General features: G+C 34.9%; 1 protein-coding gene across 5 annotated transcripts in view; it reads right to left on the bottom strand.

Moving 5' to 3' along the window:
- Positions 1–15,747, bottom strand: part of GRIK2 (glutamate ionotropic receptor kainate type subunit 2) — a 661,616-nt gene that overhangs the window by 469,958 nt on the left and 175,911 nt on the right. The window lies entirely within an intron of this gene.

The raw sequence follows: 15,747 nt of genomic DNA, 5'->3' as shown, positions 1-15,747 counted from the left end.
TGATAGAAAAAAAATATGGTTGGCATTCACATTGTACATGAAGACTCCCAGAAGATTAAAATCCTCAGTAGCATCATTTTATATCTTCAGTTACATTTATCAAGCATCTACTTACAAGTATATGCAATGCTAAAACTTCTGTGTAATAATAGGAATAGGTGTAGTTTATGTTTTGGTAGAGATTATTTAATATGGTAATGAATAAAAGAAAAGTCATATAAACAGGGCTGGGCTCAAACCAGGATTTATTACTACAATCAGTATTTTAAGAAATACTTACATAGTAAGTAATTAAAAGCAATGTCTATGTAGGATGGCCTAGTGTCCATCTTGTCACTAGACAAGAAAAATTATGTTAGGAGTTGGTCAATAACAAATATAACCTTATATATTGTGTTTAAATCTAACCCTGTATGTATAAAAAACTAACAAGTACAAATAACTGTGGCACTGTAACACAGAAACATTTTTAGCAATTACACCTTTTTTTTAGCTTTTTATTGAGTATGGTGGCTATAAACAGCATAGAAATATCATTATGCTTCATATATTTAAGAAACAAACAGAGGCTATAAGTTAGGTACTGCTGGAATTTGCAATAAGTCAAAGACACTAAATTCCCTCTGATAAAGACAAGAAAAATTAGCTAAACTCATTTTAAATGAATAAACTACTTCTGGATTTTCACGCTCACGAAAAAGTTTTCTTTCAAAGAAACTCTATTCCCACATTTACTATATATGGTCTATAGTAGAAGGAGAGAAAAAGATGATCTGGATTTTCCTTTGAACCTATCTCTTTTCCTGTGTCTGAGGTGAAGAGATGTAAATGTTTGTTAAGGAAATAATAGAAGGAAGGAGGGAAAGAGGAAAGGGTGGAAGGAAGGAAGGAAGTGTGGACAAAAGAAAAAGCTAACCGACTTCAGGGAACAGTAAAACTCATGATATTTAGGGCTAATAGCAATATCTGACCCCAGTCTCATCCTCCTATATTGTTTCCTGCACCAATGCCATAAAAGGGGAAAGATATGGCTTATAATTCTTTAGTGAAAAGTTAAAAACTTTTTAAATGTGAGATTTGATTAGATCTGTATTTCTCAATCATCAAATTCTTCATAACTTTTGTAATTAAATAAATTTAACAGAAATGGAAGTCAGGACTGTAAGCATGTTTAGTATGCAGAGAACCACAAAAGACTTAGATAATCTTAGCATAGTCATTGTTTCTGCCAAACTCACTTTAGAATGTTGAGCAGAAGCATGCCTCACAATACAGTACAGATAGCTGAAAAATACATTTAAAAGTAATGCAAAATATCTGAAAAATGAAAGATTAACATGTTTGTATAACTGTATTAATTTGACAAGAAAATGATACTTAGATACAAAAGTACTTGCTTTTTGGTTTGCTAAGATAATGTATATTGTATAAAATTCTCTCTAGATTCCCTGGAAATTTTCAGTAACAGGAAGATAAAAGTTCAAAACTTTAAGACATAAAGATGTTTTAATTATGTTTCACGGGTAATTATTTGCCTTTATCTTCTGCATCTGTAAATAATAACTTTATTTACAATGTTGGATTAGTTTTCTTCTAGTCATTTTATATATTATTTTATAACTTCAATTACCTGAATTCTGTTAGGAAGAATCATTTTGAAAAATAAAGAAAAAAGAAGGGCGCCTGGTTGGTTCAATTGATTAAGTGTCCAACTCTCCATCTCAGCTCAGGTTTTAAATCTCTGGGTTGTGAATTCAAGCCTTGCATTGGGGTCCATGCTGGGCATGAAGCCTACTTAAAAATAATTTAAAAAACCAAAACCCCAAAGGACAAAGTGACAGTTGTAAAAGCACATTTAGACAAAATGCGAGTATATACACAATTGGTGAGTTAATAACGGCTTTAGAATGGTGGTCCACAGTAAGTCGATGTTATGGAAAGAACCTACCATGCTCCACCACAAAATATCTCTGGATACCTTTCTAAGAGGTAGAATTGTAACTCTATTGAGTAAGGCTTTCATTCCAAATAGATAGCCAACTCAAACATCTGCTGTGTTTCTAAATTTTGATAAATTCAATGAAAGATATTTACAGTTCTGGAAGGAGGATGGATTCAAGTGGTATGGCTTGAATCCTACTTAGAAAATTCAGACACTTCTTGAAGATGGCAGCAGCAGAGCTTGACTTAAAATGATTCCAGAGAGTAAGCTGGTGAAACAGGTTATTCCACTTTCCCAGAATATGAGTTTAATAAAGAAAACATGTGTTATCAGGGGGAAAATAGAAAATAAGCAATAAAAAAATAATACCAGTGTTGAGATTTGACACACATTTAGAAAACAATGAAGGAAGAGTCCCTGGAGTCTTTTGAGAAAGAGAGTGGCATGATAGAGTTATATTTATGAACTTTAACGAAGCTTGAAATAAGATAGAATACGAACAAACAAGAATCTAGGTATGTATAAGGGGTAAAATAAACAGATCTCATCACTATTACTATCAAAAAATATAGTGCACCACCCCTTACTGTGCACAGGGCACCATACTCACTCACAAAATACAACGAAATATATGTTCATAGGTAAAACAATCTCTGCTTTTCAAATTGACAATACACTAAAAATCAAAGGTCTATAGTTTAGTTTTTTTTTTTTTTTTAAGTCTCCCAGGAAAATTTTTATATAATAGAGATACAGACAGGTTCACAAATCTATAATAATTTTTTTTTCTTGTGCTATTTATTCTCATTGATAGATAAGTAGACAGTGGCAGATAAGATCAGGGGAAAAAGTACCAAAAGTTCTTTTGGTTATGTCAAAAATAATTGAAATTCTTTCATTTTTAGGTTGAAAGAATATACTTTGGAAAGAGTGAAGTTTTTGTTTGTTTTCTAGTTTGACTTCCATTAAAAATTCAGTTTCCAATTTATTTAAATAAAAACAATTATGCAATACTAAAACAATCTTGAGATATATTTTTTCCTTTTTAAACATTTGGAAATAAAAATTCATTGAAATGTATAAGGCAAATAGTATACCTGGTGAGGGAGAAAGTAGCACAGAGATAGATGTTTTTATGTAAAAACAAACAAGTGGTTGTAAAAGACAATATGGGAGGTATTTGTAGTATCAGCTACAGGTCTAAATATTATGCAGTATTATTCTCTCAGAAGGTGAATATTTCTTTTAATACATCTGAAGTTTAATCCAACAGTCATTCTTCCATCAGGTGAAATTTAATATTTCTGAATATACATTGAATGATTATTCTATATATTATAAAGAGTTACAAAATGGCTTCCTTTAAGGAGACACTTCTGTTTTGATTTCTGAGAGTTATAAATTGATTAGATCTAATCTCTAAGATAAAGCAATAAACATTTTATTTACTGGCATGGAAGTTTCTTTCATTACATTTTATGCCTTCAATACACCTGTCTTTATTAAATGATTTGCTTGCTGTAGAGATACATGATTAAATTTACATCATCATTTTCATATTTATCGCTCAGGTGAATTGAATAATCCAAAGAAAAAATATATATTTTATATTATATATTTATAATGCATAATATTTTCAGAAATATGCCCATTTAGAAATTCTTCAAAGTAGAAAAATTAGAGAATTATGAAAGAAATATATTGTGCTGACTAGTGAAAACTGAACCTAACACTTTCTGTATAGATGTTGGGAAAAGTTTGTTCAAGAGTTACTAACACTTTCTGCCTTCTAGGATGGAGACTGGCAGAATTATATTGAGAGCCAATTAATCCATTGCTGTCCGAAGGAACACTCTGGAGGCTCTACTTTTTATTCTGACACTCATACATCGTTCTGTTGGGGAAGGCCTAAATACAGTGAGGTAAATCAAATGCAGATACTTCAGACTGAGATGGAAAAGTGTTCTGTTTAGTAATGTAACTGGTGTATCTTTCAGAATAATCTAGCTTCCATAAATTATATTAGATATATTCCCACTAAATCTTAAGAACCTAGATTTAGGTGGCTTCCTGCCTGAAACATTATTAAGAGACTATGAAGCATTGGCAGAAGAATACTGGGAATAGAGACAAAACAGCCGCAGGAGGGAAAGTATAGTCCTGATATTCTCCTCCTCCTATAGAGTGATTGGAATGAACAGTGTTGGATAAAGCACAACACGGTTCAGAATGCTATTTTCCCATACACGTAGTACTTAAGACTGAACAATCAAGAGTTTGAAAAATGTTAATTTGAACCAAGACTATCATGTCAAAGCCATGGTTACCAGATCGCATACTAAAAGAGCTATGAGCCAGGAAATTCCTCTAAAAGGAACCATCAGAGGAAGAAGGTAGTCCAGGTGAGCAAAGTGATGGGGTTTAGATGGGGTGAGGGGGCTACCTAATCTCTTCCCAGGAGCGGGTAATAAATGGGGTGACAGTTTGGTCAATTCTACAAGGTAAGTAGATGTTTGAGGAATATTCAAATTAAGGGGAAAGCTAACTCCTGTCAGGGGGAGGCCAGATGGAAACAAGATTAAGAGGCACAGTGAAGAAACTTGAGGTCAAGTTGGGGCATCTGGCTCCTAAGAAAAACCATTCCCAATACCAGTTGATGTTACATTCAGTTATTTCTTATTTTATCCTAAAGGCTCTGACCCAATTTTACTAAAGTTTGTGAGTTTAGTTTTAGTTTTGTTGTGAAGAAGTGGGAAAGCATTATGAAAATTTTTGAAGTGTCCAAGAAGAAAGCCATGCTCATTGTACTTAGTTGCTAGCTTCCTTCAGGGGTCACCAGTGAAAGACAGCTATCCGTACCACAAAAGCAATCCCCTGGGAGGCACTCATAGTATAGGCAGGATTGTTGTGACTAGATAAGAAAGATACTCAAGTACCTACATTGAGAACACATGAAGCAGAAAACTAGAAACCTCTCAAAAACAGCTTAGGGGTGATTCAGGGTGATGTAATTTCCAGCAATTGGCCCAATGAGGGGTGAACTTTAATAATTTGGATATATAAATAAATGTATCTTGTCTTCAGGCTGGAAGGGATCCAGGATATATACATTCAAGTAATATATAAATGATATATATATAAAGGATATATTCATCCAGGATATATATAATGACATAAGTTAAGGTAATATTCACAAATGGCACAATACTTAATGCTATGTCTCCTGCATTACAATTTTTTGTATTGTTGGTTATACTTTTTTTATTGTTAAAGATTATACTTTGTGTTTCTGATAAAAGGAAATCATGGAAGATTAAAATATGTTAAAATCAGAAAGTCAAAAATAATAGCTGTCCAAGTCAGCCTCACAGAGCTTATGGAAAGGTTGTTTAGATACTATAGGCAAAAAGGTATTCTATACTTTAAACACTATACAAATAAATAATCCTAATTATTTTAAAATTCTAATTTTAAAATTTTATTAAATATTATTTAATGTCATATTTGTTACATTCACAATTTATAAAACCTCTTTTAACTTTAGAAATTTAGACCTTTAGTCTTTCCTTTTTTTTTTCTCATTTTAAAATAAAAAAAAATACTGTATGGAAGAAAATTATGTGGGGAAGGGAAATGTTTTAAAAAACTACCGCTTTTTCTAATAATGTAAGTACCTAAGTAAAGCATTGGAAAGCATCCAACTGATGTTAAATTATTAAAACTAATGTTCACATGTTACAATATAAAACAACACAATGTTTCAACAAATCTAAATAGAATTATCAAAATGTTTTTGGAAATAGGCTCTTCCCTTCATTTATAAATAAAATTATCATGTCAATTGGAAACAAATTATATTTCTTCTCTCAGAACATGAATTTTAAGCTTTTAAAAATCAGCAATGATTTGTTATTGACATTTTAAGATACTTAATGGAACCAAAAAATCCCATTAACAAAAGATGCCCTGCTTACTCGTGCACTGTCCTATCCTTCATGGCTAAATTCCTATTGTCTAGTTTATAATGTTTAAAAGTATATATATATTGTATATACATACATGAAAATTAGGGATATGTTGTTATTTGGAGAAGAGAATTGGGGATGAAAATTGCTGCAAGCCTCAGACATCTGGTAGGAGCTGCTCCCCATTAAATAGACTCTTATTGAATTTGCTGTTAGACAAGTTGCAGCCCCATTACAACTCTGGCAGTTCATAAAGCTTCACTGACCTTTTCTTGTTTCTACTAGTTTGTTGTGTGTGTGTGTGTGTGTGTGTGTGTGTGTGTGTGTGTGTGTTTTAGTCATCATTACACAGAGTCAAAAAGTACAGAGACCACAGACTAATATTTGAATTCAAAAAAATAAAAAGGGTATTATCGATTTGCTACAAAAAGCACAGTCTTAAAAACAAGATGGAAAATATCATTTATTTAGTGTATGGCACTCACCTTGACATTTTGTATATATTATTTAATTTAATCACTAAAACAAGCCTGAAAGATAGATATGATAATTCCCACCTAACAGATGAGAAAATGGGCTCAGAGAAGAAACTTGCACTGAATCAAACAGCTGCTAAGTACTTGAGTTATATAATGTTCTCTCCATTATACCAGAGCTCTCATGTTAGAGAAGAAGGCACTATGCCTCAAATAAAATCAGAATAATAGCCTCCATAAATGCTTTTCTTAGGGAATTATGGCAGATCTAAATCATTTTAGTCTGTGGATATTTCTGGAAGATGTCTTGTATGGAACATGAAAGAATCCCCCTTTCCACAGACATACACTGCGCTGAATTAGCATAAAAACAGGCAGAAAGCTCTGTGATTGCTTTTTCACTTCTGCCAAGCAAGTAGGGATGGTCTCCACTAACTTCAGGTAAGGTTAACCCTTGCCTGCATAACTTAGTTCAACGACAGTTAACTAACAAAAGAAAACAATATATGCACAAACAACATATCTTAAAAAAAATTAATTTCTTCACCATTCATCCTTCTATAACAACCACTTAGTATCTCTCTTTCTTTCAGAGCCAAATTTCTTCTAATAATACTCCCAGATATAGTCCAATCTAATTTCTTGTTCTCTACACTTCACCAAATTCATCTTCCACTATGATCACCAACGTCTACCAGGCTGCTAGTCATTGGGCAGTTTTTAGTTCTTCTCTTTCTTGTCTGTACAGTGGCAAATGTTGCTGTTAATAGTATTTCTCTTCCTGAAAATACTACACTATCACGTTCACCTTATGCCTCTATCCTCTACAGCAGCGTCACTGATTGCAACATCTCCTCAAAAATAACCAATGCCACAGGTCCTCAAGGCTTAGCCTCAGGGCCCTTGTCTGTCCTTTACACACAGGCCATCTAATCAACACCAATAGCTTCACAACTGAAGAGTTACCAAACCAGTGTATCAAATTGTCTGTGCAGCTTGCACATCACAGAGGAATCTCAAATTGTCAGACACTGAATTCACTATTCCCTTCCAAAAGCCTGGTCCACTTTCAATACTTGATTTATTGGGCTGGTGATAAACCTAGGCGTCATCCTTGACACCTCTTGCCCCTAATCACTCTTATTCAGTAAAACACTAAGTACTGTGGATTTTGTGTCCTAAAATATACCTTGAATCCTTCAACTTCTCCCCAATTCTTCCACCACCACCCAAGTACAATCTACCATCATCCGTCACCTGGAACACTTAATTGCCTCTAAATTGGCTTTCTCACATCTATCCTTCCTCTTTCCAATATTTTATACAAAATGTAGCCAGAGTGATCATTTCAAAATGTAATATGATGATGTCCTCTATAGTTTAAACCCTTCACTGGTGCCCCACTGATCTTAGGATAGAAAACAGATTTCCTGGTGTTAGGGCAATCATATTCTGTATAATTTGACCTACCCTACCATGATTCACACCACTCCCTCCTCAGGCTCATTGTTTCAGCTCCCAGGCTTGCTTCAAATGTGCCATGTTCCTTCTCTTAGAGCCATCATACAAGCAATCCTTTCTGCCTGGTATTCTCTCCTCTTGCTTCTTTATAGAGTTAATTCCTACTTTCCTTTTAGTGCTCAGCTCTTAAAGTTTTCTTCAAATAAGGTATTCCTCCCCGCTACGACTACATCAGGTCCCAGGGTACCCACTCTCAGTGCCAAGCAACTCTCTTTTATAACATTAAATTTATAGTTGAAATTAAATGGGCAAGCAGTTATTTCATGACTTTCATTCTTGCCAGAGTAAAAGCTCCATGCCTTCAGGGACTAGATCATGATCATGGCTATATCCCAGACACAATATTCTTAACATCGTAAGTTTACCACAAATGTATGTTGAAACAATGAATTAGGCAATAGTTGAAAATCATCTTCACTCTTTCCCTTCTAATCAACTCCCCAACATAGCTTACTCTTGTTTCTAGTCTCCACCTCCGAATAAAATTATTTTATTTCCAAAGAGTCACCAATGACCTCTAGTTATCATATCTGGTAGGTATACTATTTGCTTACAACACTGAATTTCCCAAATCCTTTAGCCTTCTTGATCATTTCTTCTTATTTTTGAAATTATCTTCTACCTTGTTCTCCATGGTATGACATACTTACTTCTATTTTTCCCATTTGTCTGGCCTTTTCTTTAGGACCATTGGTATAGTGTTTCTCTGCTAATTTTTTGAATGATAATATTCCTAGGGTTACAACCCCAGCTCTCCTCTTCTGCACAGTCTCTTTAGGAATATAGCTAATACTTTTTGAGTATTTTATACTACTTTTGTACATTATAGATATTATCTCTTAAATTCTCACAAATTTTTATTATTATTCCATATCTATTTTACTTATGAAAGAACTTAGATATTAAAACATTAATTGACTTCTAATGTGACACGGTAACTGAGGAATTTGAGATTTGAATCCAGTCAGTATTGTTCAAGAACATTTCTTGATCTCTTTCTATATTGCAACTAATTTAAACTAATCTGAAGTCATTGAATGAGTATCCCTTTATAAGGATGATTCTCAAATATTTTTCTCTGTCTCAAATAACTCTAACATGCTCTGATTGTTTAAAAAAAAAAAAAAAGTGAAATGGCATCACTTAGTTCAAGGTCCTAACTCAGTAAACCAAGATGTAATTCTGAATCTCATTGCAGTTTTAACCTCCCCTAGATATGTAGTCTTAACTGGTCAGTCAAAAATATTCTGTTGGGCAGAAATATTTCAATGAGTCTATCACATAGCCTTCTCCATTCTCTAAAGGAAGATGAGGTGATCTGCATGATAAGACTCTCTGGACTTCCTCTAAGGGAAAGTGACCACGCCTAGAACAATCCTTTCTTTTCTTTTCTTTTTTTAAAAATTGTTTTGGCTTATAAGTTTTTTACCTCACCCTCCTTCCTATAAAACTTTCCACTTTGTATAATTCCTCGAGCTCCCCCCACCCAAATTTGCTTGATGGGATGCTTCCTGATTCATGAATTGTTTAATAAAGCCAATTAGATTTTCAAATTTACTCAGTTGAATTTTGTTTTTACATCACTAATATTTACCTACATACTGTACATTCCCACTTGGTATCTCACAGGTATGTTGAAGGCTTCATGAACCCAAAACTGAACTGCCACTTTTGCTCAAAACATTCTTCGTCTAAATTCCTTGTATTGTAAGGCATCACCATGACCCCCATTTAAGTCCCAAATATCCAAGTCCAATTTCTCCAACTCTCCCTCACCCCTATTGATCTCACTTCTAGTTCCCAAGTTCAGATTTTCCCATCTGCATATTTGTATGTACATCCTTTATTTTGCATTCCCATTGCTACTCTGATAATCTATGTGCTCATTATTTTATTTGTCTGTACAATATTGGTTTCCCAACTGTCTAAACCATCTTACTGCTCTTTTTATATCCTTTCTAAAGCTGCCCAAGTGAAATTTCTAAAACAAAAATTTGACAATGACATTTCCCTGTTTTTCAGCATTTAATGACTCCCTAAGGCTTTCAAAATAAGAGCTTAATTATTTAGCAGAAAGCACAGGGTCTGCATCTCTGTCTCTTGCCTAAATATTCATCCTTACCTCCTATGACTTTAGTTGCATCCTAAGTTCTAGCCATACTAGCTATTTTAAGTTCCTCTAAAGTGATTTCCTTTGATATAATCCATTTAATCCCATCACAATCTATCCATACTTTAAGGACAAGCTGAGATGTTGCATCTCTTAAATGAGCTTTCCTTGACCTTCACCCTGGGCCTAGTTATCTCAAATACACAACCTATTGCCCCCTCAGAGCTTTTGTAATCTTTGGCAAAAAATACTCCAAACATTATTTAAATTGTATATAAACAACCTGTTTCCAGGGTCCATGGTTGCTACCTCAGCTTTTTCATCACCTAGGTCAGTGCCTGGCCCAAGCTGAGGTCCTCAATGAATGATAAAGGTATACATAATTAAAGGGTACATTTTTCCCACTCCCTGTAGTATAGACATCATCACTTAACATTTATGTTCCCAAGTCTACATTCTTCAGAACACTGACTATGGTAGATATTTTTGCAAATATCTTTACCATTTGTATTTAAAAAAATAAAATAGTACATCCTTAGAACAAGACTTTCTCTTAAAAAGCATTGCTGAACAGCATCCAAATAACCATTCTGTTTTCTTACTTCCAAAAACATCCTATCTTCAAATTGCTAGCACACTGATGATAAGAAATGGCTAGAAATGGCAAGCTTTGGACTGTTAGTAATAATGACATGACTTAAACATTTACAAATAGTGAGATTCCATGGTATATTTTTTCCATTTAAGAATTACTATTTTGGGGGCATGTGGGTGGCTCAGTCAGTTGAGCATCCGACTTCGCCTCAGGTCATGATCTCACAGTTCGTGGGTTCAAGCCCCACATCAAGCTTGGCATTGACAGTGTGGAGCCTGCTTTGGATTCTCTGTCTCCCTCTCTCTCTGCTCCTCCCGTGTACTTTCTCTCTCTCTCTCTCTCAAAAATAAATAAACATTAAACAAAAATAAAAATAAATAAAAAAGAATTATTATTTTTTGCTTTGAAAAAATATTTACTGCTACAGAGGGCATGAAGTTATCTTACAGAATTTAGAGATGCCTGAATGATTTATACTAGAGTTAAATGTCTTCTACATTATTTGTTAACAATCAGTGTTCACTTTTAAAAGTTTATCTGTTAATTTCCCCTAAGTGTTTTTTTTCCTAATATACAGTTTCTAATTATCTACAGTATGCTTCCAAATGATAATAAAACCAAGTTGTCAAGTTCATGGAAATGCTACTCTTACACTGGAAACCATAACATGTGACCTTTAATTTTAAGGCTGAAAATACTTAATAGCTATAGGCAGATGGAAGTTTTTTCAGTGACCCTAAAAGCCTAAAAGACATTTTTACTACAAACAAAAGTAAGTACTAATTTGTATTTAAATTGGCTAATTTATAAAATCCAACTCATTACTCTAAGAAATATTTTGAAGATAAAATTCACATTGAACTAATAAAGTAAAATAAACACAGAACACTGGAGGAACATATCTCAGTCTCTCAACACTCACATGATGTAGGTGAGTCATGCTTTCCCACAAACTATTATTGGCACTATTGGAGATAGATACTGGGCTGTGAGGACTATCCCTCTACATTAAAGTAACAATTTTTAATCTTTTCTAACAGTACATCAAACAAGCTGACCTATTTCTCTGCTATGAAGCAGTGTCAAGTTGGAAAAATCTTCCAAATCCTTACTCTGTTCACAGCCTTTGCTCATTTCTCTTACTCTTACTTTATATTCCCTTTCTTACACTATCCCAGGCCTCCCTGATTCTTGCTCCTGAAAGAGGACTTCAACCACCATTTTGACTTCAGTCTTACTTTCTGATTGACTAAGTCCTTTCCAGTGTATCTTTTATTTCAGGCAAATGACCCGGTGGGCAAAGCATCCCATGATGAGACTGAAACTACCCCTTCAAGGAATAAAGACTGCCCTGATGCCAACAAGACCTCATGTGATTGACCCCAAGGCAAAGATCCACCTGACCTCTACTGCACACCTTCATGTAGACACTGACCTTTGTCCCACATTTTCCTTATGTAAACCTAAAAAGAATTTCCAGTTCTTTGGAGGCAGCTTTTGAGACACTAATCCACTGTCTTCCCAGTGTTGGCCTCACTGAAATAAATCCCTTTCTTGTTTCACTTCTGTCTCTCTGCCTTTGGATTTTGTCAGTGGCATGTGTCTGAACCTGTCTGTTTGAGACCCCTGGAGCCAGGTTCTCTTGCACCCTGCCCCCCAGTCACACTCCCTCCCTTGCTCTCTCATGGTGACTGATGTGTTGATCCCCTTGGCACTAACCTTTGTTATGAATTTGCTGGCACCTCGATAGTCTATTCCCAAACTCAGCCCCCAACACTCCTGCAGAGTATTATGATCACCCCCCCCCGAAAATTCATGTATTAATCAGAGTAGGCTATGTTGAGCTCCATTAATAACCTTCAAAATCTCTGTGGCTTAAAACAATCTGTGGCTCACTCTAAGTCTGATGCAGGTTCAGCAGCTCTATAAGAAGACATTAATTCAAGCAATGATTCAGGGATTCAGAGGTGTCCGTCTTGTGGCCCCACAATCTGAAAATGAAGCATGATCACTTCAGCAGGAGAAAAAGAGAAATCAAGAGACTCACAACAGTTTTTAAATGTTCTGGCCTCAATGGGACAAAGGTCACTCATAGCCATTAGCTAGACAATTCACATGGCCCCACCTTATTCTAAAGAAAAGGAGAAAGGTGAATGAACATACACATATTTGGTAACAAATAAATAGCTCATCTGAAGAATTTAATACTTTTCTCCACTAAAACAAGTTCATTCCAAGTTAGTTTTATACTCAAATCAAAAAGGAACTACTAAATTCAAAAAGAAATGGTAAGATTTAATTGACAATTGTTTACTACTAAAAAACACATATCTTGTGTTTCTGTTATTTATTAAATGAAAACTAGACCCTTAAAATTTAATAAAAATTTTCAAGAGTGGCAGTGAACCAGGACTCTGTTGCTCACATAAGTTCCTGTATCTTTTATAAAAATAGAATATCAGAAAAACGGGCTGGGGTAATTATTTAGCAAAAGGGCTATGTATCATAGGTAAACTTAACACAACAAAAGTTCAGCATTTCATAGTGATATAAACCACATTATTTTTCACTTTTTATACACACACATTGGAAACACTACTTTCTTTAGTGACTTCATGAATAAGCCTCTGAAGTAGACAGGTAACTATAAGTACAAATTGTGAAATGGATGTGATAAAAAAGAAAGTCCAGAGTTTTGTTTTTTTTTTAAATTTTTTTTTTTCAACGTTTATTTATTTTTGGGACAGAGAGAGACAGAGCATGAACAGGGGAGGGGCACAGAGAGAGGGAGACACAGAATCGGAAACAGGATCCAGGCTCTGAGCCATCAGCCCAGAGCCCGACGCGGGGCTCGAACTCACGGACCGCGAGATCGTGACCTGGCTGAAGTCGGACGCTTAACCGACTGCGCCACCCAGGCGCCCCGAAAGTCCAGAGTTTTTTGAGAGCCTGTTGTAGAGTCAGCTTAATCAGATAAATCATTTGGTGGTAAGAGGGAAGGGGATCCAAAGGAATTATAAATACGCATGGCTTACAAAGAAGCTGTTTCTCCCTCACTGTTATTAAAATTACAAGGCAGTAGGGCACCTGGGTGGCTCAGTCAGTTAAGCTTATCCTACTCTTGATTTGGCTCAGGTCATGATCTCAGGGTTTCATGAGTTGTAGCCCTGCATCTGGCTCTGCACTGATGGTGCAGAGCCTTCTTGGGATTCTCTCTCTCCCTCTCTCTCTGCCCCTCCTCTGTTCTCTCTCTCTCTCTCTCTCTCTCTCTCTCTCTCAAAATAAATAAGCTCAAAAAAATTTATAAGGCAGTTAAAGATGGAGGCATTGAATAATAAATATCTGAACAGCATGATATTTCCAACATTGTTGGGAGAAATCTATAGTAAATATAGCTAAATCCCTGTCCTTGAGATACTTAGAGTCAAATAAATACATCACATACAGTCTCAATCTCCAAATAATTGAGATACCTATGCTCAACACAAAAAACACCAAAACTTAAATAGGAAATTGCATTTGAACGCACATTACCATGTTCAAGCAGCACAAATGCAAAGTATTATTCTAATAACCTAAATTGATGCAAAACATAAAGTGTATGCTTTAAAAATTTCAAATCAGATTAGAGAAATAGATAAGTTAACTACTTTATCAAGGTAGAATAGAAACAAGGTAGAATACACAGCATTATTAAAGGTCTAAATCATGCTAAGGGAACACCAAAGACCTGTTAGTTTCCATTGTAGCTACACAATAAGGTACATGGAGGAGGTCTTAAAAACACCAAGCCTTAAAGGAAAATGGGAGTTTAATTTCATGAAGAGGAAGCCAGGTGAGGAGATGGATGTATTAAATACTGAATGAATCCTCAGAGGAATGAATAAGCATATTTAGTGAACTGATGGAATGCAAAATAGGGGTGGTCACATGGGAGATTTCAGGAAGATGTTGTAGCAAGGTTGTTGTAGCAAGATTATAAAGATCCTCTGGATGGGAATGTCAAAGTTGGGTTTTATTTGCTACATAATAGAGAAATAGGGAAGATTTTAGAAAAAAAATAAGCTAGGTAATTTAAACTATATTTTATACAGTTTCATACTGTAATTCGGGTATAAAAGACAAATTGAAGAAGAGGCTCAACATAGTGAAATAACCATTAAAATACTCATATAATAGTTTAGGTAAAAGTAATGATGGCATGAACTAGGTGAGTAAAAAAATGAGTTAGATACAGAAAGTATTTTAATAGAATACTGATTGGATGTTAGTGTAGGGGCCAAAGGCAGGCTGCCCCAGAATATGCCACTTTGGTATATTGATTATTTAAAATAAAATTTACTTAAGACACAGCCTGTGCAATTAGGACACTCAGACCCTCCTCTGTCCCCTGAAAGCAGAAAATAAATCTTCCACGTGAAAGGTAACCTCCCTGTACCAGGAGGTAAAGAGACAATCTTATCACCATAGATGGGAAATTTGGAGCCAAGAAGGCTATATAAACAACCCTTATTACTTTTTACTAATTTAATACCCCAGACCAAATTCTGTTCAGAATCGCTTGCTATCTGAAGCTCCCAAGTTAAGCTCTCTTTGTCCTGTTAATTCCTCATAGGTTTCTTGTCTCTTTGTCTAAGAAGTATAAAAACTGCCTGCCTTGGTCATTTCTTTAGGTTTTAATTTCATAACTGTGCCTTCATGTGCATGTAACAAAATTTCGCTTTTCTTTCTCCTCCCATTCATCTGTCTCATGTAAATTTAATTTTTAGTCCAGGTGAAAGACTTTGAAGAATAGAAAAGAATTTTCCCTTCCTTTCATCAGGGCTATCCAGAGGGAGGAAGGAAAAACTCACATAATATCTTCCCTTCGTAACCAAAAGGAAGATGGCAATCCCTGAAAAGATAAAGAATTCTAAAGAAACAAAGAGTTTAAAGATTAGATATATTTTGATTTTGACCACATTTGATATGAGGTGAATTGACTGACACACAGCAAAAGATGAGCACTGACATCTGTTGTTCAGAACAGAGACCAGGGATAGAGATTACAGATTGTAACTACCGCATGTGCCTAATATAATGGTTGAAGACATGCAGTAGATAACATCACCTGAGACTGGGTGTAGAGTGATGTCATG

This window comes from Leopardus geoffroyi, chromosome B2 (assembly GCF_018350155.1).
Source record: "Leopardus geoffroyi isolate Oge1 chromosome B2, O.geoffroyi_Oge1_pat1.0, whole genome shotgun sequence".
Taxonomy (NCBI): domain Eukaryota; kingdom Metazoa; phylum Chordata; class Mammalia; order Carnivora; family Felidae; genus Leopardus; species Leopardus geoffroyi.
This window is presented reverse-complemented; position numbering and strand designations above follow the sequence as displayed.